Genomic DNA, 26509 nt, shown 5'->3' with positions numbered 1-26509 from the left:
CACACTGGCAGCTCCAGCTTCCCCTGAAAGATGACCGAGGAGGTGGGGAGGACGCAGTGCTGGCCAGCAGTGATGGCTGTGGCATGTGTGGGCAGGTGCCGTGCCACACCTTTTACAAACATCTGAACGCAGCCCTCACGACAGCCCGGGGGAAGGAAGTGCGGTCACATGGCAGCCGTCCTGGGATGTGACCCCAGCTCCAGGTGGCACAGCTCCCTTCTCCTGTGGCCTTGGAGCCCTGAGAGGACCCTACTTGATGTCTCTGGGGTCTCCTGGCTGCTTCATTTGCCCTCAAGATGGCTGTGGGGGCAGGGTTGTTGGGACCTTGGGGCAGAGGAGGGACTGATCAAGCGCCTGCTGGGTGGCAGAGCAGCCACATCCCCCCATCCCCCCAAGCCAGCCCAGAAGGCAGGTATGTGGGCGGGGGCACCCAACTGTCCAGGGCAGGGCACCCCCTCCCTCCTCCTCCCCATGCCCTGTCGGCTGCAGGACCTAGGATGGGCGGGGCAGCACTCACCCCAACGCCCAAGTTTGAAGGGTGCGGCGGGGTCCCTGGGGAGTCCAGAGGCTCTGGGGACCCAGCTTCACAGAGCCAGGCAGGGTGTCGGCTCTGGGCGCCTGGATTCGCGGGGCCAGGTGGAGTGTCGGCTCTGGGCACCCAGCTTCGTGGGGCCAGGCGGGGTGTCGGCTCTGGGCATCTGACTTCGTGGGGCCAGGCGGGGTGTCGTTGTCAGCTCTTGGTGGAGTTTGCTCCGGTTTCCTGCGTTCCTCCTCTTCAGGGTCCCCAGCCTGCGCTCGGGCCAGGCTGACCTGTCTCTGTCCTTCCTCTGCGTGGGCTGGCGTCTTCTTCCTGTCCTCGGCCGAGGGGGAGCAGATCAGCTTCCTGTTCGACTGCATCGTCCGAGGAATCTCCCCCACCAAGGGCCCCTTTGGGCTGCGGCCAGTTCTACCAGGTGCGTGTGGGAGCCTGGCCGGCCGGGGAGGGTGCGCTCGGCGGGCTGTGCGACGTCCTGGGGTGGGGAGCGACAGTGATTTGTCAGCCCAGTTAGATGGCCACCCTCCCCAACCCCAGCTAAGGAACCAGAGCCTTTCCAGGCTAGGACTGCAGCCTGGGCTTCCGCAAGCCCTGCTGAGGGATTCAGAGCAGCGGGGGCTGGGCTCGTACCTGCAGGTGCTCTCCCTCGGGGGTCCGAGCTGTTGGAATGCTTGGGCCTAGAGCTTTCTGACTGGGACAGTCAGCCACAGCTGCCACTGTGCAGTAAGAGACCCTCTGACCCACCACCACCATCTTCCACGCCCAGGAGCAGGGAAGGCCTTGCCCGAGCTCGGTGGCCCGGGGGCAGCTGGTCTGACTCTGCAGCTGGGGTCCGGACTGGCTCTGCCTGAGCCCAGTGTTTAGGCCCAAGGCCACCTCGGGAGGTCCCCTGGCTGAGGGGGTCTCAGGACATGTTGGGCTGAGGGGGTCTCGTCTTGTCTCACCCACACTTCCTTGGCTGTGGCTGCGGCACTCTCTGCAGGAGTCCTTGGCCAGGGATGTTGCTGGACCCCAGAGGGGCTCTGGTGCCTGGGCACGGTGGGGCTCCCCAGGTCGGGGCAGGTGCGGGGCCAGGTGCCTCCATGGGCTCTCTCAAATGCTCCTCTAGCTCCACAAGGGCAGCACTTGACCCAATGTCCAAGTGAGGCCAAGGCCTAGGCCACGTGGCGGGTGAGCAGCAAGCTCACATGTGGCGCCTCCTGGCACTGGCACACCCGCCCTGGCGTGGCAGGGAAGGGTGACTAGGAGGGCAGAGGCGAGCGGCATGTGGGGCGGGACCTGGGCCTCCCTTCTCCTGGCCACAGCCAACGCCCCCTGCCCACACCAGCAAAGTCCCGTTGGGGGCAGCCCTGGGAGTGGGGAGGTGGCACCTATGGCCAGCGCCCTCCCCGCTGCCCTGCTATGCTGGATGGTGCAGCTGCACCCCTGCAGGTGTCTTCCTGCCTAGTGGATGCACCCCTGCAGGTGTCTTCCTGCCTAGCGGCTGCAGGCAGGAGTAAATGGTGTGGTCAGCGTGGATGACGTGGTCCGTGTGTTTGGCTGTGCAAGGCGAGGGTGTGCAGAGTGCAGGGCGGGGACAGGGCCAGGCAGGGGCAGCAGGAGGCTGAGCAGGGCTCCCTGCTCTCTCCTGCTCCCCTCAGGCAGTTCCCGGGGAGCAGAGGGAAGCAGGGAAGCAGTACTGGGCAGAGGATGCCAGGGAGGGTTTGCCTGGGACAGCCACTAGATGGGACAGGCTCCACCGCAGGCAGCATGCGGGCCGGCCCCAGGCAGGGCCATTGCTGATGGCTGGAGGGGGTGGGGCTGACCAGAAGTCCCAGACCCCACTCCACAGGACATCTTTGTCAGAGTCAGCTGGGAGCTCTCAGAAAGCTCTGTTGTCAGGGCCTCGGCCTGCAGCTGTGCCCCCCCCCCGGCCCCCCGCCAGCTGTGCCTCTGCAGGTGTGTGGGGGCCTCAGGCCACCCGGAGGTGCTGGTTGAGCTGGGACACTATGCTGGGCAGCACCCTGCCAGAGAAGCCGTGGGCCCAGCGCCCGCAGGCTGGACTTACTGGAGGGTCTGGGCTGATGGGTTCGTCTGCCTGTGCTGGCAGCACACTGGAGCCCCATGATCACAGGACTCCCACAATAGAGCCCTGCGGGCGGCATCCTCAAGCTCTGGGCTTTCTGCCGTCCTCCTGTGCTGAGCCCGCTGTGACCCACTGGAGGGGCCAAGAGATGCAGGAAGTCCAGCCCCTTGGTCTTCCACATGTGGACACCGAGGCCCAGAGGCAGCCAGACCCACCAGGAGCAGGAGGGAAGGGCTCAGAGGTCCGGGGTCCACCACGCTCCGAGCATGGTGTGCATGTTCCCTTCTTGACCCGGCCTCCACGGGGGTGCACCGTTGCTGCACCCCATTTTGCAGACGAGGGTGAGAGGCTCAGGGGGCGTGTGGTGGAGCTGGGAGTCGATCCGTGTCTTGCTGGCCCACCAGTTACTGGACGGGAAATGGTGGGAGGTTGTGTCCTGCATCCTGACTGCACACAGGCCCCAGCTGGGCACCTGTGTGGGCTGAAGGTGTCAGCAGAGGACAGTGTCCTATCAGGGACAGGGCCTCTTCAGCCTAGATATGAACCTGGACAGGGACACCATTGCTTTCTGTTTGTTTCTCCGGAGCGCTGACTATGGGGTCGGGACGTCCGGCTCCAGCCTTCGCCAGGCTGGGTTCTGTCCGCTGAGGCTCTGATCTAGGTGTCCCAGGCTGGGGACTGTACCTTCTGGTCCTCTGTGTGCTGCAGAATTTGGTGTAAACTTTTCATGCTGCCACTGCTCCTGGACTTTGGGGAGAGCAGGTCCTTGGACCTGTTTCGGCTCAGTCCTGCAGGTGCCCCCAAGGTGGGTGTCAGGAGGTGTGTTCTGGAGGCCCAGAGGAGGACACTTGGAGCAGGATGGGGTCGGTTTACTCTTGTGGGTGTGGCTGTGGCTTCCCTGCCAGTGAAACTCTTTGGGATGGCTGTGGCCGTGGGTGCTGTGGATGTGGAAGGGGCAGGGTCTTGAGCCCTGCTGTTTGGAGCAAGGTAGCCACTTGGCCCGGTGTTCACATCACTTAGTGCCTGGGACATCCCAGCATGGGCGGGGGCTTGGGGACCAAGGCAGTGATGCTGAGGCTCGCGGCAGCGGTGCTGAGGGGCCAGTGAGAGGTCCCACTCTGCCTGGGCAGGAAGGGGAGGTTTCCTGCCACTCAGTCCCAGAGGACACATGGACGATGAATAGAGAGGGCGAGGCTGGTGCTCCCTGGATGCAGCCCTGAGGGGAGGGGCTAGGTGGGGCCGAGGGTCCACAGACCACCATGTTCCGAGCCTTGGGCACAGTATGAGTCTCCATCGGAGACCCCAGAGAACGGTGGGGCCACTGCAAGGTGGGCGGGCATTTCCCCAGGCGGAGGGGAGCCTGTGAGAAATGGGCACCGTGAATGAGGGGCAGGCAGCCCCTCTTGCAGCGAGGCCGGCCCTGGGGATGGGGGAGGGGCTGGTCATTTTTTGGAACAGAAAATTGAAAAACTCAGTGGTGAGGAAGATGAGGAAGAGAGGGGTCTGGCCGGCGTGGGGTCCTGGTGAGTGGGCAGGTGGCAGGGCCATCCACGGGCACAGGGACCTAGCTGGGCAGATGGTGGCCTGGATAGGGGTGGTGTGGGTGTCTGCGTTTGAGGCCCAGCCTCTGGGATGAGGCATCGGGAGGAGCGAGGACTCCCAGGGGACTGCCACTCCACAGAGGGGGATAACCACTGAGTCAGGCTGGGCCTGGTGCCTGCGGGCGAGGGTGGGCGGTGGTGGCCACCTCCTCCACCGAGTCTTCTCTCTGCTGCAGACCCAAGTCCCCCGGGACCCTCGACTGTGGAGGAGCGTGTGGCCCAGGAAGCCCTGGAAACCCTACAGCTGGAGAAGCGGCTGAGCCTCCTCTCACATGCGGGCAGGCCGGGCAGTGGAGGTAGGGCCAGGGGCTGACCTGGGCTGTGGGACCTCGGCTAAGCCTCCAGCGGGAGAGCTCAGGAGGCATCCATGCATGTGTGGGGGCTGCAGGCTCCCTCTGCTCATTCATTCTTCCCCCAACTCCCCCCCGCCCACCCCGCCCCGCCCCGCTCCGCCCCGCTACTCATTCATCCTTCCCCCACCACCCCGCTCATTCCTTCCTTCTCCTCCTGCTCATTCATTCCTTCCTTCCTCTTCATTCATTCCTTCATTTCCCCCCACTCATTCATTCCTTCCTTCTCCCCCCTGCTCATTCATTCATTCCTTCTCCCCCTACTCATTCATTTCTTCATTTCCCTCCTGCTCATTCATTCCTTCATTTCCCCCGCTCATTCATTCCTTCATTTCCCCCCATTCATTCCTTCTCCCCCTGCTCATTCATTTCATTTCCCTCCTGCTCATTCATTCCTTCCTTCCTCCCATTCCTTCCTTCCTCCTGCTCCTTCATTCCTTCCTTCCCCAACCCCCTGCTCCTTCATTCCTTCCTTCCCCAGCCCCCTGCTCATTCATTCCTTCCTTCCCCACCCCCCTGCTCATTCATTCCTTCCTTCCCCACCCCCTGCTCATTCATTCCTTCCTTCCCCACCCCCCTGCTCATTCATTCCTTCCTTCTTCCTCCTACTCATTAATTCCTTCCCCCTTCATTCCTTCCTTCCCCCATTCCTTTCTTCACCCCCTCATTCATTCCTTCCTTTTCTCCCTGCTCATTCATTCCTTCCTTCCCCTGCTCATTCATTCCTTCCTTCCTCCTCCTGCTCATTCATTCCTTCCTTCCCCACCCTGCTCATTCATTCCTTCCTCCACCCCCCCCCGCTCATTCTTTCCCCCCTCATTCATTCCTGTCTTCACCCCCTCATTCATTCCTTCCTTCACCCCCTCATTCATTCCTTCCTTTTCTCCCTGCTCATTCATTCCTTCCTTCCCCACCTTGCTCATTCATTCCTTCTACACCTGCTCATTCATTTCTTCCTCCGCCCCCCCGCTCATTCATTCTTGCCTTACCCCCCATTCATTCCTTCCTTCCCCCCACCCCCTGCTCATTCAGTCCTTCATTACCCTCCTGCTCATTCATTCCTTCCTTCTCTCTCCTGCTCATTCATTCCTTCCTCCCCCCCCCACTCATTCCTTCCTTCCTTCTCACCCTGCTCATTCCTTCCTTCTTCCCCTGCTCATTTCTTCATTTCCCTCCTGCTCATTCATTCCTTCCTTTTCCCCTGCTCATTCATTCCTTCCTTCTACCCCCCGCCCCGCTCATTCATTCCTTCATTTCCCTCCTGCTCATTAATTCCTTCCTTCTTCCCCTGCTCATTCTTTCCTTCACCCCCCCGCTCATTTGTTCCTTCCTTCTCCCCCTGCTCATTTGTTTTTTCCTTCTCTCCCTGCTCATTTGTTTTTTCCTTCTCTCCCTGCTTATTCCTTCATTTCTGCTCTCCCTGCTTCATTCCTTCCTTTCTTCTCCCCTGCTTCATTCCTTCCTTTCTTCTCCCCTGCTCGTTCATTCCTTCCCTCTCCCCCCCCCGCTCGTTCATTCCTTCCCTCTCCCCCTGCTCGTTCATTTCTTCATTTCCCTCCTTCTCATTCATTCCTCCCTTCCCCCCATTCCTTCCTTCCTTCCCCACGCCCCTGCTCATTCATTCCTTCCTTCCTCCCCTGCTCATTCATTCCTTCCTCCACCCCCCTGCTTATTCCTTCCTTGCCCCCTCATTCATTCCTTCTTTCACCACCTCATTCATTCCTTCTTTCACCCCATTCATTCCTTCCTTTTCTCCCTGCTCATTCATTCCTTCCTTCCCTGCTCATTCCTTCCTTCTCCCGCTGCTCATTCATTCCTTCCTTCCTTCCCCACCTCGATCATTCATTCCTTCCTTCCCCCCCATTCATTCCTTTTCCCCCTGCTCATTCATTGCTTCCTTCCCCCTACCCTGTTCACTCATTCCTTCCTTGCCCCCCCCACTCATTCATTCCTTCATTACTCCCCTGCTCATTCACTCCTTTCTTCTCCCCCTGCTCGTTCTTCATTTCCCTCCTGCTCATTCATTCCTCCCTTCCCCCCATTCCTTCCTTCCCCACCCCCTGCTCATTCATTCCTTCCTTCCCCCCTCATTCATTCCTTCTCCCCCCTGCTCATTCATTCCTTCCTTCCCCCCTCATTCATTCCTTCTCCCCCCCGCTCATTCATTCCTTCTCCTTCTTCTCCCCCTGCTCGTTCTTCATTTCCCTCCTGCTCATTCATTCCTCCCTTCCCCCCACTCCTTCCTTCCCCCGCTGCTCATTCATTCCTTCCTCCACCCCCCCGCTCATTCCTTCCTCTGCCCCCCCACTCATTCATTCCTGCCTTCCTCCCATTCATTCCTTCCTTCCCCCCCACTCATTCATTCCTTCCTTCTTTTTCCTGCTCATTCATCCTTCCTTCTCCCCCTGCTCATTCATTCCTTCCTTCCCCCCCATTCCTTCCTTCCTTTTCCCCTGGCTCATTCCTTCCTTCCCCCCACTCCTGCTCATTAATTCCTTCCCTCTCCCCCTGCTCGTTCATTTCTCCCTTCCCCCATTCCTTCCTTCCTTCCCCACCCCCCTGCTCATTCATTCCTTCCTCCCGCCCATTCATTCCTCCATTTCCCCCCTCATTCCTTCCTTCTCTCCCCTGCTCATTCATTCCTTCCTTCTTCCCCTGCTCCTTCATTTCCCTCCTGCTTATTCCTTCCTTCCTTCTCTGTCTGTTCATTCATTTCTTCCTTCTCCCACCCATTCATTCCTTCCTCCCGCCCATTCATTCCTCCATTTCCCCCCTCATTCCTTCCTTCTCTCCCCTGCTCATTCATTCCTTCCTTCTTCCCCTGCTCCTTCATTTCCCTCCTGCTTATTCCTTCCTTCCTTCTCTGTCTGTTCATTCATTTCTTCCTTCTCCCACCCATTCATTCATTCCTTCCTTCACTTACGGTTCCTAAACTCTGGTCTGAGGTGCTGATGGGAAGGGTGGTTCTGCCCTGAGAGCCTTTGAATCCTTTCCTCCCCACCAGCTTGTGGCCGGGGGAGACCAAGGCCCTGCGTGTTGGTTTTACCTTCTGTGCCCAGATAAAAGGCTCTAAGGCAGGTGAGCTGGCTGCCTGGCTGCCCAGGAGCAGAGGCACCTCCTCAGCTGCCAGTGGCTCTGGCTCTGTTGCCATTGTGGGGAGAGGAGGTGGTGGAAGGGGCTGGCAGAGCAGGAAGGGCCGCTGTGCTCCCAGAAGGGTGGCTGCATGGGTGACCTGTGTTCCCAGGGCCAAGTGCAGGAGCCATGCTGCTCCGGCCAGTGCCCTCTGATCACTGCTTGTCCCTCAGAGGGCACCGAGCAGACAGTGGTCGTCTCCCCTCCTGCCCTGCCCCAGGAGGAGGGGACTCAGGTTTGCAATGAGCTTTTGCCTTCCTGGGGGTGACTCACAACTGCTTTCCACTTGGGAGCCCTGGAAGGCAGAGCAGGCAGCTTAGAGACGCAGCAGAGATGAAAGTGGCTTTCCCAAGAGCACGGGAGGGGCCCGGCCTGGCAGGCAGGAGGCAGCCTGAGATCTGCATTGGGTGTGCTTCTCATCCCCCGAGGGGAGCGAGACCGGGAGTGAGGCAAGGATGCCAGCATGGTGAGGGCAGGGGGCGAGTCGAGGTGTGTGGGCACAGCTGGTGCCTCGTGTCCAGGCTGGCAGGGCCTGGGAAGTTCTCGGGGAAGGGATGTCCAGACCAGCCTTGGGGCTGTGACGGTGCGGAGGGTGAGCTGCCCCAGGTGGCCCTGGAAGGTAGTTGGGATGGCTGGGTATGGAGCGTGGGTCTGTTAGGCAGGGAGGGTGGGGAGCTCTAGGGGAGGAGGCTGGGACCAAGGTAGTGGCAGGGGTGCTGAGAGGGAGGGGCGCAGGCCCTAGGAGAGCAGGTGGCAGAAGGACAGGAACGGACAAAGAACACGAGTGGATGAAGGGCAGAGGGGTTGTCGTTGGTGAAGCCAGGTTTCTGCTGTAGGCCCTGGGGCTTGGGGGCTGGAAGGGGTGGGGCGAGACCAGAGAGTGCTGGCCCGTGGGGGTCCACCAGGCATCAGCCACGTCCTGCCCAGACCCCTGTACCCCCACAACTGCCTTGGCTTCCTGCTCTGTCTCAGGGGATGACCGCAGCCTGTCCAGCTCATCCTCGTAGGCCAGTCACTTGGACGTCAGCGCCAGCAGCCGGCTCACCGCATGGCCAGAGCAATCCTCGTTGTCGGCCAGCACGTCGCAGGAGGGGCCTAGACCAACAGCTGCCCAGGCCCCCGGGGAAGCCATGGTGGGTGCCTCAAGGCCACCCCCCAAGCCGCTGCGTCTGCGGCAGCTGCAGGAGGTCGGCCGCCAGAGCTCCTCGGACAGCGGCATCGCCACTGGCAGCCACTCCTCTTACTCCGGCAGCCTCTCATCCTACGCGGGCAGCAGCCTGGACGTGTGGCGGGCCACGGACGAACTGGGCTCACTGCTCAGCCTGCCAGCAGCGGGGGCCCCCGAGCCCAGCCTGTGCACCTGCCTGCCTGGGACAGTCGAGTACCAGGTGCCCACCTCCCTGCGGCCCCACTACGACACACCATGCAGCCTTCCCCTGGCTCCCAGAGACCACAGCCCCACCTCGCAGGGCAGCCCTGGCAACAGTGCGGCCGGGGACTCAGGCAGCCAGACGTCCGCTGGGTGGCCCTCTGGCTGGCTGGGCACGAGACGGCGAGGCCTGGTGATGGAGGCCCCCCAGGGCAGCGAGGCCACACTGCCTGGCCCTGCCCCCGGCGAGCCCTGGGAAGCAGGCAGCCCCCACGCGGGGCCATCTCCGGCTTTCTTTTTGGCATGTCCAGTCTGTGGAGGACTCAAGGTAAACCCCCCTCCTTGAGAGCCGCAGATCCGGCCCTGCGGCTGCAAAGGGGCTGAATTTGCCCCCAGATGGGAGAGGAGGTGGCGCCAGCCTCCTTGCAGACGGGTGCTCTGCGTTCTGTGGGAGGGACCAGGGGTCTCCCGGAGAGGGGAGCTGGAGGGCGCGCCCAGTGGCTGCCAGTGGAGGAAGGGGCTGACTTGGGGAGGTGAGTTCTGGAAGGCAGGGGCTCTGGGTCTGGCAGGTCGGGGGCACCAGAGCCCCAAGGCCCAGCTGCTTCACTCTGTGTCCCCCACCCCTGAGGATCAGGTGAGTGCTGCACCTCTGCTGGCTCGTGCCTTGCACTGGGGTGCCAAGGGCTGGAGGCCCTGCTGCTGGCCTTGTCCTCCTTGGGCCTCACGCCCCCTTCGTGGGTGGCCGGTTCTCCCCATCACCTCTCTGGGGCAGTCACACCACCTGTTAAGCACCAACCTACCACAGAGGCTCCGGCCACCTGGGATCCACCAGCCCAGCCCCCCTGGGCTCCTTGTGCGCTGGGCCTCATCCCCATCTATGGGAGGAAACTGAAGCTCAGAAGGCTGCATGGCTTGCGGGGTTCTGGGCCCCACTGTTCCCCAGTGAATCCCTCGTGGGAAGGTTCCGGGAGCAGGTGGTGTCCTCAGAACAGCCTCGCCTGCTGACCCCACTCAGAGAGGCCCCGTGCCTCGGGCCCCTGGTGGGAGCTCCGCTGGCTCCCGTCTGAACCTCCTCGCAGGGCCGAAGGCTGGTTTGGCCTGTGTTTCCCCTGGCCCAGGCCTCAGCCCCTGCTTGGTGCTCAGCAGCTGGGCTCACCTGCGTCAGAGGTGGGGCTGTGTTGGGCCCATTGTCCCTCGCCCTGGGTGGCTTCCTCTTGCACAGCCTGGAGCCTGCCCTGACCACAGCCCAGCAGCTCCCTGTGAACACCTCTCTTTGTCCCTTCACTGTCGCCCGCTTCTAAACCCAGACACTGTTTGTAATACATTCTTAGACTGGAAATAAAATGTTCTTTTCTTACCACCTTGTCCTAGTCTGTTGCCCAGCCCTCTCCGCCTCCTCGCCCGCCCTCCACGTGGGGCCTCTGCCTGGGTGCAAAGTCCCCGGGCCCGGCCTCCTTGGCCTTTATCTCAGAGAGTGCGAGAGGCCTCGTCCGTCTTGTGAGCCTTGGGCCTGAATGCTGTGGTGTGCAGAGAGGCAGCTCCGGGCAGCCCTCGGGCTGGGATGTGCATGTGTGGTGTGTGCATGTGTGGCACATCCCTGGGTGTGTCCTGGAGACCACAGTGGGGTCTGCAGTAGTCCCTCAGGCTCAGGCACGGGGCTCCTCAGGTCCCGGTGAGGGCGGACCTCAGGAGGAGGCTGGCTCTGAGCCCAGGGCCCCTGCCCTGCCTGTCTCCCCAACATGGGGACGAGTTCCAGGCTTGTCTCAGTCGTCACCCCTGCACATCTGTGTGGGTGCCTGCCTGCCCCCTTGCCTGCCACCCTGTCGGGGACTGACTGAGCGGGGAGTTCTGGAGGGCTTCTGCAGCAGTGCCTGGTGAGCAAGCGTGGGCTTTGGGGACTGAGTTTGGGCCACATCCACTACCTGCTGGCTGGGTGACCCTAGCAAGCCCCGCCCCTCTCAGCCTCAGTTTCCTCTTGCAAACGGGATGACAGACCCCGCCTCACTGGGCTGCACTGAGGGTCTGATGAGGTCACTCTTCAGGCGCTCAATAGCTGCCCGTCACCATTACCCCTGCTGCTGTCACCTCCGGAGGTGGCCATGCCAGTCTTGTTGCAGGACGAGTGAGGCTGTGACTCCTTTGCTGGGGAGCCAGGCCCTTCCCGCCAGAGTCTTCTTCATCCACGCTCAGCCCTCTGTGTTCCCACGGGTCACCTGCCCAAGGCTAGTGGGGGTAAGGTCCCTCTGATGAGAGCAGACTGAGGCACCCCACAGCGGTGGCCTGGAGTCATGGGGCCTCTTGCCTGGTGGGGGCTGGGCCCCTGGACAGCCTTTCCCTGTGGGGATGCGGCCGGGCCATCTGCCTGTCGTCACTATGCTCGTGAGTGGGCCTCGCTCCGGGCGTCTGAAGGTTCCGGCCACCGCCTGCTACGGCAGCCCAGGGTCTCCAGCCTCAGTACCCAGTTCCCAGGTGGGTGGCCAACAGGCTGGGGGCTTCTCCTCAGGCCAGGGACAACCAGATGGGGCAGACACTGGTTCTATTTTCTTGACGCCCCTGGAGCACCTGGGCCTGGACAGGCAGGGGACAGGGTGGACCTTCGCTGGTTCGGGCTCTGCACCATCCACACCTGCCCGCCTGGCCCCCCCAGGAGCAGCTGGGGAGGGCCCCCCTCAGGAGCCTGTGTATGTGATGAGCTCAGGGGGTGTCGGCCTGTTGTCGAAGGTTCTCAAAGTCTAGACCAGCTCAGTTTGCTCAGGGGGCCTCGTGTGAGGGTCCCAGCCCTGTGACTGTCTGCCCTTGAGTCTGGCCTGCACCAGTGCTAGGTGCTGAGCCCCCATTTCCGGCCTCCCAGCCCCCACCCACGAGGCCCCTCAGAACAGGAGGGTGCTGCGCCTTCTTTCTAGCTGCCGGAGCCCATGTGGGACATTGTCTTGGGCTGGCCCCGCTTCTGCTCATCCGGGCTGGAGGCGGGCAGGAAGCCTCTGCTCAGCCGTGGGCCGCTGTTCCTCCTGCAAGCACCCTTCAGACCCCACCGGAGGCTCCTCCAGGGACTTGGGGCACCCTGTTAGGCACGGCCCACTTCAGAGGCCCAGGAGAAGGTCGCCTGCAGTGTCAGGGAACTTTGCTCATCTCACCTAGGGCCTCCCAGTGGGGCATTTTCCAGGGGCACCCCCCTGCGAAGCCTTCCCCGCCAGCTGCTGAGAGCAGGGCCCACACCCTCAAGGACGGGAAAGGAAATCACAGGCGCCCTCGGAGCAGCCGCTCAGCTCTGAGGTCGGAGCCCAGACACTACCTTGCATGGGCATGGTCCTCCTCCAGTAAAGCTCTTATAGCAAAATAGTGGGGCTGGACTGGGCCTCGGAACCGCCCCCTCCCCAGATGCTGAGGCCTCCAGCTCCCCCATGGGTGGTTATGGGGGCTACCACCAGGCTGGGTGGTCAAGGCAGTGGGTGGCCCGGAGATCTGGGGGCTGTGGGGCAAAGGGCCCTGGAGAGAAGGCATCAGGTATTGCGGGCTGGACTCCCTGCAGGTGGCCCGGGTCCCCCAGCCTGTGTCACTCTTGGGGGGTAGTGTCCTTGTTCTCGGGGGCCCCCCGGGCACAGGATGAGGGGAAGACTGAAGGATGCACTGACCCAGGTTCTCTTTCGTCTAGGGAGCGGCAGCCTCAGCCCCGGGACCTGCGACAGCACATTCAGGTAGGCACCTGGAGCCGGTCCCCCAGAGCTCGGGGACAGGGAGGCGGGAGTCTGGGTGGGTGCAGATGGCAGCCAGAATTTGGCTAGGTGGGGAGGGTGGGGGGCCCACTGCCAGCAGGGAATGTGGGCAATGTGGTGAAAGTGGTTGTTGGCTGACAGTGGATATTGGGTGACAGGTGACAGTGGTTGCTGGGCGGCAGTGGGTGTTGGGTGGCAGTGGGGGTGAGTCCCAGCCCAGGTGTGGACAGCAGGGCAGTGGGTAGAGGGCAGGCTGCTGGAGGATGGACTGAAGGTTGGGAGACACAGACTGGGGTTCGTGGGTCCCCAAGCTCTGAGTGTGGACCTGTTCCTGGGAGGGGGCATGGCAGGAAGGCAGTCAGGGTTGGGGTCGAGGAGCCCCAGCTCAGGGAGGAGGGGCTGTGTCCTCAGACAGCGGAGGGGGCCTGTGGAGGCTGGGCTGCTGGTAAGCGACTCGGCGAGGGGCAGGGCATTGGTGCCCTGGCAGGTGCAGTTTTGGGGCCAGGTTGGTAGGGAGGGCCAGGCAGGGAGGCAATGGGAAGGTACGGATCCCCAGGGTCTCCCTAGAGAAGCCTGGCAGTCACTGGGGCCAGAGCCCTGCTGAAGGTTGGGCAGGGCTGACAGAGGCTGGAGGTGAGGGCGGCTGGCATGGGGTAGATGGGTGGCATCGGGCCAGTTCTGTGCCTGTTTCCTTGTGGAGTAGGAGCCACTGCGGGCGGAACCCTGGATTCCTCAATCCCTTCTTCTCAGGCAGGTGGCACCTACAGGGGGGCGGGGTCCAGGCAGGCCTGGAGGGGACACCCAGGGTTGGGGGAGGGGCCCAGGCAGGCCTGGAGAAGACAGTCAGGGATGGGGGCGGGGCCACAGGCAGGCAGGGGCAGCTTGGGAAAGCCCCCATCAGTCGGCCTTGGCCCTAGGCTGGACACCGATCCCTGCAGTCCAGCGTGCTGAGGCGGCCACCAGACCAGAGGTGGTGGGGCCAGCCCTGCCCCAAGGGTCCTCCTGGGCAGCCTACTGTTGCCTCCCCGAGGCCACCCATACCCTTCAGATGTCTTTTACCCAGACAGGGGTGCCCTGGGACACAGGTGTGGGGATCAAGGGGACAGGCCCAGTATCTGCTGGAGGATGTGAATCTTTTCCACAGAGGCAGGGGACTCAGGAGGGGCGCCTGGGGTCTGTCATGGGACAGAGGTGAGCCAGGCCCAAGTGGTAGTGTCGGGCCACCAGCCCAGGGCGGGGTCTGGGAGGAGGGTGCAGAAGGGCCAGCCGATTCCCGGTTGCTGCTTCACTGAAAGAGTATCCGAGGTACTGGAAGCGATGCTCACAGAAGCCGAAGCAAAATCCAAGTCCCAAGGAGGGGACGGGAGGAGGAGCACTGAGGGCCCTGGAGCCAGTGGCCTTGGGGGAGATGCAGATATGGACACACTGCTGGCCCAGCGCTGCTTACAGCCCCCGTGTGACTCCGGGTGGTGTTGGGAACATTCGTCCCCTTTCCCTGCAGTCAGGCCTCATGCTCCTTCCTGCTTCCACCCTCACCCCTCACCGCCCACCCTTGGGAGCAAACTTGGAAGAACGGATGCAATCCTAAAACAAGGTACCAGGCTGCAGGGGGGTGTCCAGCCCCACCGTGGGCAAGCCCCGGCCCTGCCCCTTGGGTTCAAGGCCCCCTTTCCAGACGCCAGGCCCCGGCGCTCCCTCAGCTCTCCCCAGGCCCTTACCCCACCTGCCTCTCCCACCACCCCCTCTTGGCCTCAGCCCCTCAGCCATGCCCCCTCCTCTAGGCAGCTGGCCCTGCTGGCCCTGTCCCTGCTGGCCCAGGTGCCTGCCTGGGCACCAGAACTTGGCCGCTATGTTCTGTGGCTCATCTCGATGAAGGGGTCCTGGCATTCCGAGGGGACCAGCCCTCTAGGACCACACATTTGCAGGAGGGGGGTCTCCCCAGGGCCTCAGGGCCAGGCAGGGTTGGGGCAGAATTGTGTTGGTTGCTTTAGTTCATGGAATCAGGTGAGCGAACCCTCGTCGACCTGGGCTCCGTCTCGCTCTGTCCCGGCTGCTGCCTGCAGAATCAGCGAGTCAGGTCTCTCTGGCCTCAGTTTCCCCACTGGGAGTAAGCAAGTGAAAGTTCCTCACCCCTAGCCCTGCTGCAGGGAGTGACGGGGACAAGGGTGAGAGAAGCCAGGCAGAGTGGATGTCTGCAGCAGGTGCCGGGCAGCGGGTGGCCACAGGAGAACCTGATCTGCTGAGGATGCATCCCTGGGGCAGGGAGGCCCAGCCTCGAGTCAGGCCCCTCCCCCGGACAGGCAGGTGTTTCAGGGAGGCCGACCTGCAGGGCTGTCACCCCCTGGATCCCAGCCCCCACCTGAATTCTGAGGGCTCGGAGTGTGCTGGGGGTGGGGAGGTCACCGTGGGTGGGGCTTGGCTGTGTCTCCCAGCCACTGGCTCAGGGAATGGGGCGGACTTGCTGTCACCTCCCCTGCCTCACGTGGCTGTGCATTCCCTCACGAGGTCCTGATGACAAGAATGGGAGGAGGCACTGGAGAACGGGGTCCTTCCTGTAGGACCTGGGTGCCCACGGTGCGGAGCCCTCAGGCCTGCAGAGGAGGGGCCAGTGTGCGTCCAACCGCCTAAGGTGGGAGCCTGCCTCAAGTCCCACCCAGCCGGGCCTGTGGGGTACCCTCCTATCCTGCTCCTGCTCTGCCCTCCCCAGCACCAATGGGGTTTGCAGACAGAACCATCAGCTATTAGGAAGGGGGTAGGGGGAAGGGAGTAGCTCCTATGAGGGGAGAGAGGGTGTGGGGCACCTGGGTGTCCTGGAGGGGACGCAGAGGGAGTGTGGGCCTGTGTGCAGGAGAGGAGGGGGTCCCTGGAGCCTGCAGCAGGTGGGGGTGACCCAGGAGGACAGTGAGGGGGAGGAGCTGGGGGCCAGGACAAAGCAGGGCTGTGCTGGCCCGGGAGGGTTAGGGAGAGAAGGTGCTAGGACAGCCAAGGAGGGGCGGTTGGTGGAGAGAGTTGGGAAGGTGCAGGGCGAGGGGCGCAGGGACAGAAGAATGGGCCTTGGGGGGCCCATGGGGGGGGTCGGCAATTCCTGCAGGGGAGGCGGCACAGTGGAGGGGACAGCGCTTCCTTCTGCTCTGTGGGTACTTGGACCAGGAGTGGACAGTGTGGGGGGGCCTCAGGATGGGGCATCGCTGGGCCAAAGATGGACGGTCAGGAATATGGAGCGGGAACCTCCAAGGTGCAGGAGAGGCGGAGCGGGGAGGAGGGGCTAGGCAGGGTGGGCAGCTCTTTACTGCACAATCTTTGGGATCTGTGCCCCTCTCGGTCCCCACCGGGGCTTCACAGCCGCTCCCCCCACAGGATCCCCAGGACCCGTGGCTGTGAACAGCCCAGGGCCAGAGAGGCTGCGTGGCGAGTCGCCCACTTACGTGAACATCCCCATCAGCCCGTCCTCCAGAAAGCAGGTGCACTACATGGGCCTGGAGCTCCAGGAGGCCAGCGAGGGTGTCCGAGGTGGGTCCCCGCCCTGCGTGGAAGCCCTGACAGTGGGGGGCTGGGACCACAGCCTCAGGGCCCTAAGCCCCCAGCCCCACCCAGCAGCCCTTGGCCAGGGAGCTTTTCCTACAGCCTCCCCCCCGGAGGCAAACGTCCCCAACTCCATCCCTGGCCAGGCCACATCCCCTGAGGGTGTCCCCACTCAGATGCTTCCGAGGGCCTGGCTGGGGGACTGGTGTGGAGGGCAGGGTCACAGGGCTGGGTGGCTCGGGGGCGCAGGCTGCCGCTCACTGCAGAATTCTTTCAGGGGCTGGCGCCTCCCTCTACGCCCAGATCGACATCACGGCCACCGAGACGGCGCAGAGTGGGGACGCGGCACACACAGGCCCGGGAGGAGCAGCTGTTGGAGCTGGAGCAGAGGAAGGCAGCCCCGCAGTGAGGTCACAGCGCCAGGAGCTGACCGCAAACCCGGTGCGCTGTGCGGCCCCGTGGCCCCCGGCAGGCCGGCCCCTTCTGTTGGCCGTGGTCTGGTCCCCAGGGAGCCCCCAGTCGCAGGAGCAGGCATGGCCGGTCTCCGGGCCATGGTGCAAACAGGAAGTTTTCAGGGCCCACGGCCAGGCCTCCTGCCTCGCAGGTGTCTGGGGCTGACCCTTCCTTCGGCCTGAAAGAGTTGCTCTGGACCCCAGGCCGACTGAGGCCCTGCTTCCAGGCATCAGGCAGCTCTGGTCGCTGCTGTGGCGTCTCAGGCAGAGGCCGCTGCCCAGGAGTTTGGGAGCATGGTTTGTGGTGCCTGGGATGCAAACTGCCCTCTCACCCTGGGGGTGACTGCACGGATGACAGCCATGTCCTGGCAAAATGCTCATCCCTTCACCTGGGTGTTGCGGCCCTGTAGAGCCAGGACCCAGTGCCCGCTCCCACTGTCGGCACCATGCCCGCTCCTGAGACTGGCGGCTCAGACACTCCCGGCATCCCCTCCCCGCCTCCCGGCTGTCCTGCCTGGGCCACCGCCACCCTGCACCTGGGGACGGAGACTGGACTCTCCCAGCCACCTGACTGCTCCACTTCTTGGGACCTATTACAGCCAGTCATGTAAAGAGCTTAAAATTGTGACTGTTCTGTTTCTGACAATGCCTGTTTTCTCTCTCTCCTGGTTTCTGCTCCTGGACATGGGTCTGATGTCTTCACCTGGGGGTGCTCGGGGTTGGGGCGAGCAGAGCTGCCTTCCTTGGTGGCACGGGGTTGGGGCTTCCTCCTGCGTCGGTGCGGTGCTGTGGCTTGGGGGTGGGTGAGGTGATGGGGCTATGTGCATAGGTGGTGGGCGTCCTGCATGCCCTCAACCCCTGTGGCAGGAGGAAGCACCGGGCGGGCCCCCTGCCTTGCTCCTGGAGATGGGGCTCTCTGCTCTGCCTGGCTCCATCCGTATTCGTCCCTTTCCTTCATCTTCCTGCCCGTCCTTCCCCCGCCCCTCCCCCAGGAGCCCACCAAGGACCCAGAGAGTCTGTGGTTGACCTGCCCCGGGTATGGCAGGCAGCTGCCACTGCTGCTCAGCGGGGCCCTCAGTGGGCAGGCTCAGAGCACTGGCCCTCCTGGCGCCCCCGCTCCACATGTGACTGCTGAGTACGCTTGGCGTCAAGGTGGCAGGATGCAGGGTCAACCGGAGCCAGCTGGGGCCAGGACAGAGATCTCCCGCTTAGACGCAAAGGCCCTGGGGAGCATTCTGACAGACAGGGCAGGGCTGGGCTCTCAGCCTGGAGGGTCCATGGACAAGACTTTCAGCTGCAAGTTGGGGCAAGGCACGGCCTGCACCCTGATCCAGGGCTGCAGCCGTGTCGGGCCCTTAGGGTGGCAGAGTTGAGATGTCCACCTCCGGGGCTGGCCACATGCACCAGCTCAGACACGCAACCTGGGTGGCACAGCCCCACCCCTCCCCGTGACCCTAGCTTGCTGGAGCTCAGGCTTCCTGTTCACAAAGTGGGAGAAAGGGTCAGCCCCTCTGCTGCTGATGGGATCGTGGGGCTGTGGGGGCGGGTTTGGAGCCTAGACCCAGTGTGTCTGGGTGTGCCTTGGGCCACATCCTCTCGGCACGATGGAGTGGCCAGGCCATGTCCTGAGGAAATGGCCACACGAAGAGTGTGGATGTGGGGCTGGGGCTGGTCCCACGGCTGTGGGAAGCCAGGAAGCAGGGGTCAGAGTCAGACCTAGCCAGGGCACCACGGGGGGGCGTGGTATGGGGCTCAGGTACACCCAGGCCTCCAGCAGAGTGCCCGGGGAGGCTGTGATGGCCCACGCTGTATCTGGCACCCATGGGTCCCAGTTGTGTGGTGGAGGAGCCGTGGGAAGGGATGATGCTGGCCAAGGCGGGGTCGCTCTGATCTCAGGGCAGCTGCCCTTGGCCCAGGACAGCCACTCAAGGCCAGAGCTGTGACTGGACAAACTGAACAGGAAGCCTGACCTTCCCCTGGAGTTGTGACCGGCAGCCAAAGCCCGACAGGGTCATCTCTGCAAAGCTGTTGAAGATGTGAGGAGGTGGAGCACACGGGCCATCGTGTCTCAGGCACCCAGGACTCCAACCTGTGCCTGCATGGGGCTTCCATCCCTGGGCCTGAGACTGCCCCGGCCTTGGCCCACTGCCCTCGAGCTACACCACCCATTCGGCTGCCACCCCACGCCCTGTCCTCGTGCTGTCCCTCCTGGTGCTCCTGCCTTTCACCTTCCCTTTTGTCAGAGCAGGAGCCTCTGCCCTAGACCACCCCCTCTGTTCAGCAGGCCCAGGCTGGTCCCTCTCGGCACCTGTGCCGCAGGAAGCCTGGAGCATCTGGGACGAGGCGGGGCCCGTGCAGACCCGATGGCACCGCACACTCACGCCCCACACACGGATGGGACCTGGGCTCAGCCCAGCTACCAGCAGCTCACATGTGGGGTGTGGGGACCTCGCCGTCCCCATGTCCCAAGCAGCCAGCGCTGGCACGGGTGAGCATCTGTGACTCTGGGAATACCCGTGCCAGGCAGGCCACGTTATCCCGAACCAACTTAACTGCCTATCAACAGGAAGCTCGTACATCACCGCGGCCCGTCTCTCCCTGTGATGTGCAGCCTCAGCCTCCTGCGTTCAAGTGATCCTTCCCCCGCAGTTTCCTAAAGTGTTGGGATTACATGCGTAAGCCACCATGCCCGGCCAAAGTAAGTACACTTAGCAACTTAAAAATACACATGGATCAAAGAAGACATCATACTTGAAATGAGAAAATATTTTGAACTGAATGGCAGTGAAAATACTACACATCAAAACTTCGGGAAATGTGGTTAGTGTGGTACGTTGAGGGAAACTTATAACCTCACACGCTTGTTTCACAAAACAACAGCAGACAACAAAGATTTCCAATTCCAGCAACGACAGGCTAGGGTACCTGGACGAACCATCACACTGAAAACACATGCTGCAGTAAATACTGAATTTCTCCTTAAGAGCTGTGGGAATCTGACAAGCCAGGAAGGTAGAAACAAGGGAGAAGTGAGGGACGCAGGGGCCCAGGAAGGTCGTGAGCGCCAAGCACCCAGTGCTGCTGCCCCAGGGCGTGGCCAGTCCAGGCTTACGGAGCTCAGGTCCTGGGGGGCTGACCAGCAGGGTGGGGCAGACACCAGGCTCCAGCCCAGCCTCAGGTGAGAGTGAAGGGAGCACCTATCTGCAGCAAGCTGAAGCCCCCAAATCTAGGCCCTCAGGGTGAATCAGTACCAACCCCCTCGCCCTATCCTGAATGTGAGCGGGGAAAGTGCTCACCTGGCAAGATCTGGCCTGCGGCCCTTCAGGGGTCAGCATGACTTGTGTGGGTCAGAAAGCCTCAGCCCCAAACCCGGTCTCAGAGGCTAAGAACCCTCTCCAGGAGGATGATCCATATAACAGCTCTCAAATAGGCCCCCAAATAATTCTTCACAAACACTTAACAGTTCAGGCCGGGCACGGAAGCTCACGCCTGTAATCCCAGCACTTTGGGCAGCCGAGGTGGGCACATCACTTGAGGTCAGGAATTTGAGACCAGCCTGGCCAACATGGTGAAGTCCTGTCTCTACTAAAAATAGAAAAATTAGGCCAAGCATGGTGGCTCATGCCTACAATCCCAGCACTTTGGGAGGCCGAGGTGGGCGGATTGCCTGAGGTCAGGAGTTCGAGACCAGCCTGGCCAACATGGTGAAACCCTGTCTCTACTAAAAATACAAAAATTAGCCCACTGTGGTGGTAGGGGCCTGTAATCCCAGCTACTTGCGAGGCTGAGGCAGGAGAATTTCTTGAACCCAGGAGGTGGAGGTTGCAGTGAGCCAAGATTGCGCCATTGCACTGCAGTCTGGGCAATTGAGTGAGATTCCATCTCAAAAAAAAAAACAAAAAACAAAACACACACACACCCACACACACACACACACACACACACACACACACACACACACAGAAAAATTAGCTGGGTATGGTGGCAGGTGCCCATAGTCCCAGCTACTTGGGAGGCTGAGGCAGGGGAATCGCTTGAACCTGGGAGGCAGAGGTTGCAGTGAGCCGAGATCGCACCAACGCACTCCAGCCTGGGCGACAGAGCAAGACTCCGTCTCAAGAAAAAAATAAGAAATAACAAAGAACAGAAGACAACATGACCCCACAAGTGAACCAGAGGGAAAGACAGGAACAGACCATTGGAGACTTTAGGGATGGCTAGTGATACCAGAGGCTAAAATAATCATGTGCCCTACCACGCACGCAGCCATGGTGGCCCGGGCCCTGCCACGCACGCAGCCATAGTGGGCTGGCTAAGCTGCAGGTTGTGCCTGAGCTCACGGACACGAGGAAGAAGGGTGACCGCATCCTGGACAGCCCGGCTCGAGGCTGCTCTTCAGCCCTAGCCCCTGGGGTCCCGCGGCGGCAGCGGGGGCAGTGGTGGGGGAGCAGGCATGGCACCCGGAGCACTGGAGCCCAATGCAGGGTGACCCCTTCCCCCCAGCTCCAAATCCAGCATCCCTCCCCGGTGCCTAGCCCTCGCCAGGCTGCTGGCCCCATCGCTGGGAAGGAGTGGTTTGACCCCTCACCACTGAGAGGAGTAAGGTGTACTTCCTTGTCAAGCACGACTCCGAGTGGCACTTCTTCCACACCGCGCAGCTGCCTATGCCTGGCAGGGGCCTCCTGCGGCCGGAAGGTCCCCTGCATCCCCAACCACACCTGGCACAACACCATGGCTGAGGTGCGCTTCCAGCTGCAGCACCAGCCCACACACCTCCTCGGCACCACTACCAGCCACCCCAAGACCGTCTATACCAGCTACCCCAAGCCCGTCTATACCAGCTACCCCAAGCCCGTCTATACCAGCTACCCCAAGACCGTCTATACCAGCTACCCCAAGCCCGTCTATACCAGCTACCCCAAGCCCGTCTATACCAGCTACCCCAAGCCCGTCTATACCAGCTACCCCAAGCCCGTCTATACCAGCTACCCCAAGACCGTCTATACCAGCTACCCCAAGACCGTCTATACCAGCTACCCCAAGACCGTCTATACCAGCTACCCCAAGACCGTCTACACCACCACCCTGGATTACAACTCGGCAAGATGCTGGGGAGGTTTCTGTTAGGGTGGAGCTGGAAGCCACCAAGTTCCTGGGTAGAGATGACCTTTCAGATGGATGCTGACCCAGCAGGCTGGGCTGAGCTGGGACCAGCTCTTCCACTGCCCTGCTCCGAGCCTGCTCTGGTCAAGGTGGGCAATGCTGCCCTTCATGTACTTCCAGCCCCGGAGGAGCTGAACCTAGAGATACCTGGAAACCCAGCTTAGGGAAGTAAAAAAAAAATCACTGCATCTCATAATTATTGAGATATTTTTTAATTTTCAAGCTTTTTTTTTTTGAGACAGAGTCTTGCTCTGTCATCCATGCTGGAGAGCAGTGGCACGATTTTGGCTCACTGCAAACTCTGTCTCCCAGCTTCAAGTGATTCTCGTGCCTTAGGCTCCCGAGTAGCTGGGATTATAGGCAGATACTGCCACCACTCCTGGTTAATTTTTGTATTTTTAGTAGAGATGGGATTTTGTGATGTTGGCCAGGCTGGTCTCAAACTCCTGGCCTCAAGTGATCTGCCCACCTCAGCCTCCCAAAGTGCTGGGATTCCAGGCGGGAGCCACCCACACTTGGCTCAAGCTGGGGGTTTTTTTTTTTTTTTTTGAGGCGAAGTCTTGCTCTTGTCCCCCAGGCTGGAGTGCAATGGCGCGATCTCGGCTCACTGCAACCTCTGCCTCCCAGGTTCAAGCCATTCTCCTGCCTCAACCTCCCAAGTAGCTGGGATTACAGGTGCCTGCCACCATGCCTGGCTAATTTTTTATTTTTAGTAAAGATGGGGTTTCACCATGTTGGCCAGGCTGGTCTCAAACTCCTGACCTCACGTGATCTGCCCACCTCCACCTCCCAAAGTGCTGGGATTACAGGCGTGAGCCACTGCGCCCGGCCAGCTCGAGCTGTTTTTAAGAGGATATATCCTGGTTTGCTGCTCTGTAGTTTCCCCAAAGTCTCAATTTGATGAGAAAATAGAAAGACCACTAGAACGGAAAAATAAAAAATAAAAATTAGATTTCATCAAACTGGAAACCTTTGCTTTCCAAAAGATAACCATTAAGAAAGTAAAATAGCAAGCCAGAGGATCGGAAATTATTCACAACACATATCTGAGGAAGGACTCACACCTAGACCTGGGAATAACGCTAAGACCAGGCTGGGTGTGGCGGCTCCCGCCACCTGTAATCCTGGCACTCTGCGAGGTGGAGGCAGGTGAATCACTTGAGACCAGGACTCCGAGACCAGCCTGGGCAACACAGCGAGACCCAGTCTCTACAAAAAAAACCTTTTCTTTAAATTAGCAGAGCATAGTGATGCATGCCTGTAGTCCCAGCTACTCAGGAGACCCAGGTGGGAGGCTCGCTTGAGCCCAGGAGTTTGAGGTTGCAGTGAGCTATGATCGCACCACTGCACTCCAAGCCTGTGCAAGAAAGATCCTGACTCAAAAAAAAAGACAAGATTTCCAAGACCCAGTTTTTTAAATAGGCAAAATAATTAAGTAGGCCCTTCCCAAAGACGCCACCCAAATGGCCAAGAGCAGACAAAAAGGTGTCGTGCCTCTGGCACCAGGGAAGTGCAAGTTACTACAAAACGAAAACAAAAAAATCAAATGGATTTAATTGTCTTTTTGTTACTGATTTCCTCCTCAATTGCACTCTGGCCAAAGAATGTGATTTGTATTATTTACCTACATATCATATATTTATACATTACATTATCATCTGCGAATTACTGACATTTGCTTTGGGTCCTAGGACCTCGTCCATTTTTAAAAGATTCCATGCGTGCTTAAGAATGTTTTCTCTAATGGGCATAAGTAGACCAAGTTTTTAACTGTATTATCCCATTCTTTCATATTCTTCATCAATGATCTAAGCCTCTATCAAAAGAACCTAAAACAAGGACAGCAAATTGAACACAAAATAGGTAGAAGAAAGGAAATTCATAAGAAAAGAGCAAAAGTCAATGAAAAAGAAAACAACAGAAAAAAAAAATCAATGGACCCAAAAGTAGGTTTCTTTGGGGAAAATATCTGTAAAAATGATAAACTCTTAGCCAGTCTGATCAGGGGGAAAAGAAAACACAAATGGCCCAGAGCAGGAATGAGAATGGACATCACTGCACAGAGGATACTGTGAATGATTTATGTAAATTGTTTTGATAACTTAGATGAAATTCTGTGACAAACCTATCTTTAAAAAAATGACAAAGGAAGAAACAGAAAATCCAAAAGCCTCATGTCTTTTTTTTTTGAGACAGAACCTCGCTCTGTTGCCCAGGCTGGAGTGCAGTGGTGTGATCTCAGCTCACTGCAACCTCCACCTCCTGAGTTCAAGTGATTCTCCTGCCTCAGCCTCCAGAGTAGCTGGGATTACAGGCATGCACCACCACACCCTGCTAATTTTTATATTTTTAATGGAGACGGGGTTTCACCATGTTGACTAGGTTGGTCTCAAACTCCTGACCTCAGGTGATCCATCCACCTTGGCCTCCCAAAGTGCTGGGATTACAAGCGTGAGCCACCATGCCAGGCCTCATGTCTATTTTTAAAAATCAAGTTCTTAATGAAAAACCTAAGCAAAAAGAAAATGGCAAGCATAGATGGCTTCACCCATCACATCTCTATGAAACAAATAATCCCAATCCTATACAAACTATGGCAGAACTTGTTTCAGGAGGCCCACTTAATACAATATCAAACCATGACAGACACATCACATGACAAGACAATGAACATCTGAGCCCAGTGTCCCTCATGAGCATTCCTACACAGGAGGTCCTTAGCCCGGTATGAGCAAATCTCATCTGGCCATGCAGAGAAAAGGCCAATGCACCACGGCCACAGGGACTTACCTGGAAATGCCAGGTCATCTTGGCATATGAAAGTCAGCGTAATTCACTACAGTAATGCGGTAAGGAAGTGACCTCATGAGCATCTCACTAGATGCAGGAAAGGCAGCTGACCACATCCAACACGGATTCAGGAAAAGCCCTCAGCAAATGAGGAAGCTCTTCCGCCTGTAAGTGCACCAGTGCAAACCCAACACTGAGCCGGGAGAGACCGAGCCCATGTTCACCGAGACTGGGAATAAGATAAGCAAGCGCCGGCTCACCTCGCCAGTGCAGTGAGAAGCCGAGGCACAGACTGACAAGGGGAAGCAAAGCCACTGTCAGACAGAGGACACGCGTGTGCACACGGAAACCCTGCGAGTCCACAGAAACACTGCCATGGCCAAGGCGGGAGTTTAGGGCACAGGATTAAAGCACCACGCACAGGTGACAAATGAAATAACAATACACAGTCCTCAATAGCATATCGAACACCTAGGACTAGATCTAAAGGAAAACATGCCAGACACATGCACAGAAAACTCCAGGCCATTGTTGGGAGAAGTTGAAGATGAACTCAATACCTGGAGTCACACATGGCAGTCAACGCGTGGACACTGGAGACTGTTGAGACGCCGACTGGAGTCACACATGGCAGTCAACGCGTGGACACTGGAGACTGTTGAGACGCCGACTGGAGTCACACACGGCAGTCAACGCGTGGACACTGGAGACTGTTAAGACGCCGATTCTTCCCAACATGTATTCAAGACATTCAGAAAAGGTATTCAAAAATGCGTTCAAGGGAATTGCTATTGAAATTCCAGAAGGCATGTTTTTTTGGTAGAAATTGAGACACTGATTGTAAAACATATATGGAAACACCAAGGACATAAACAGCCACAAGAATCTTTAAAAAGAAGAGTTGGAAAATGCACATCACCTCGATTCAGGGTTTATTATAAACCCAACTGTAGCCAAGACAGTGTGGCGGCCGGGCACCATGGCTCACACCTACAACCTGTAATCCCAGTAGTTTGGGAGGCTGAGACAGGAGCATCACTTGAGCCCAGATCAAGACCCGCCTGGGCAACATAGTAAAACCCCGTCTCTACAAAAAAAATAAAAATAAAAAAAATAAAATCAGCCGGGTGTGGTGACACACGCCTGTGGTCCCAGCTACTACTCAGGAGACTGAGGCGAGAGGATTGCTGGAGTATGGGAGGTCGAGGGTGCAGTGAGCTGAGATCACGCTACTGCACTCCAGCCTGAGGGACAGAGCAAGACCTTGTCTAAAGTGTGGCAACGGCAAGAGCATAAGGACAAACAGAAACAGACCCACACAGGTAGGTCAGTTGATTTCTGACAAAGGCGCCAAATTAGGAGAAAAAAGCCTATGCAGCAAATAATCTGAAAGTTAAGGGAGAAATGGATCCTGACTGCAACCCACACTGGAAACGTACACTCCTGAGTAGGGACTGGATACACATGCAGAACACACCCACACAACAGGCCGCCACGCGGCAATCAGGAGTCTGCCACTGATCCACGCAAAAGCCTGGGTGAATCTCAGATGCTGAGCAAATGTAAGCAGATACACGCAGACATACACAGACGCACGCAAAGACACAGACTGCCCAGAGCCATGCACGTGGAACCCATGGCAGGCGGGAGGTAGGGAGCTGTGGTGGTAGGAGTCAGAATGGGTACCCCTGTGGGACTGGCTCTGCGGAGTGGAGGGCATCACCTACGTCCTTCGTGAGTGCGCACCATGACCAGCCACACCCATGGAACTAACACTGGGTATCTGGGCTTTTTGTGTAACTGCCTCCCCTCAACAC

General features: G+C 59.5%; 2 long non-coding RNA genes and 1 pseudogene across 2 annotated transcripts; 1 reads left to right on the top strand and 2 right to left on the bottom strand.

Annotated features, from left to right (window-relative positions):
- The window catches only part of LOC115933190 (protein Dok-7-like), a 38531-nt pseudogene extending 21750 nt beyond the window's left edge, over positions 1-16781 (top strand).
- On the bottom strand, positions 13664-16288 carry LOC134756758 (uncharacterized). Its single transcript, XR_010129846.1, has 3 exons — positions 16191-16288; positions 15234-15356; positions 13664-14822 (listed from the first exon to the last, which is right to left on the bottom strand). It is a non-coding gene; the product is annotated as an uncharacterized lncRNA (long non-coding RNA).
- A 2709-nt stretch (positions 16782-19490) lies between the features above and the next one.
- LOC129531455 (uncharacterized) lies at positions 19491-25319 on the bottom strand. Its single transcript, XR_008676685.2, has 2 exons — positions 25253-25319; positions 19491-24857 (listed from the first exon to the last, which is right to left on the bottom strand). It is a non-coding gene; the product is annotated as an uncharacterized lncRNA (long non-coding RNA).
- Between the last annotated feature and the right edge of the window lie 1190 nt (positions 25320-26509).

The sequence above is a fragment of the Gorilla gorilla genome, chromosome 12, assembly GCF_029281585.2.
Source record: "Gorilla gorilla gorilla isolate KB3781 chromosome 12, NHGRI_mGorGor1-v2.1_pri, whole genome shotgun sequence".
In the NCBI taxonomy this organism is placed as follows: domain Eukaryota; kingdom Metazoa; phylum Chordata; class Mammalia; order Primates; family Hominidae; genus Gorilla; species Gorilla gorilla.
Note: the sequence above shows the minus strand (reverse complement) of the source record. Positions and strands in the feature narration are given on the sequence as shown.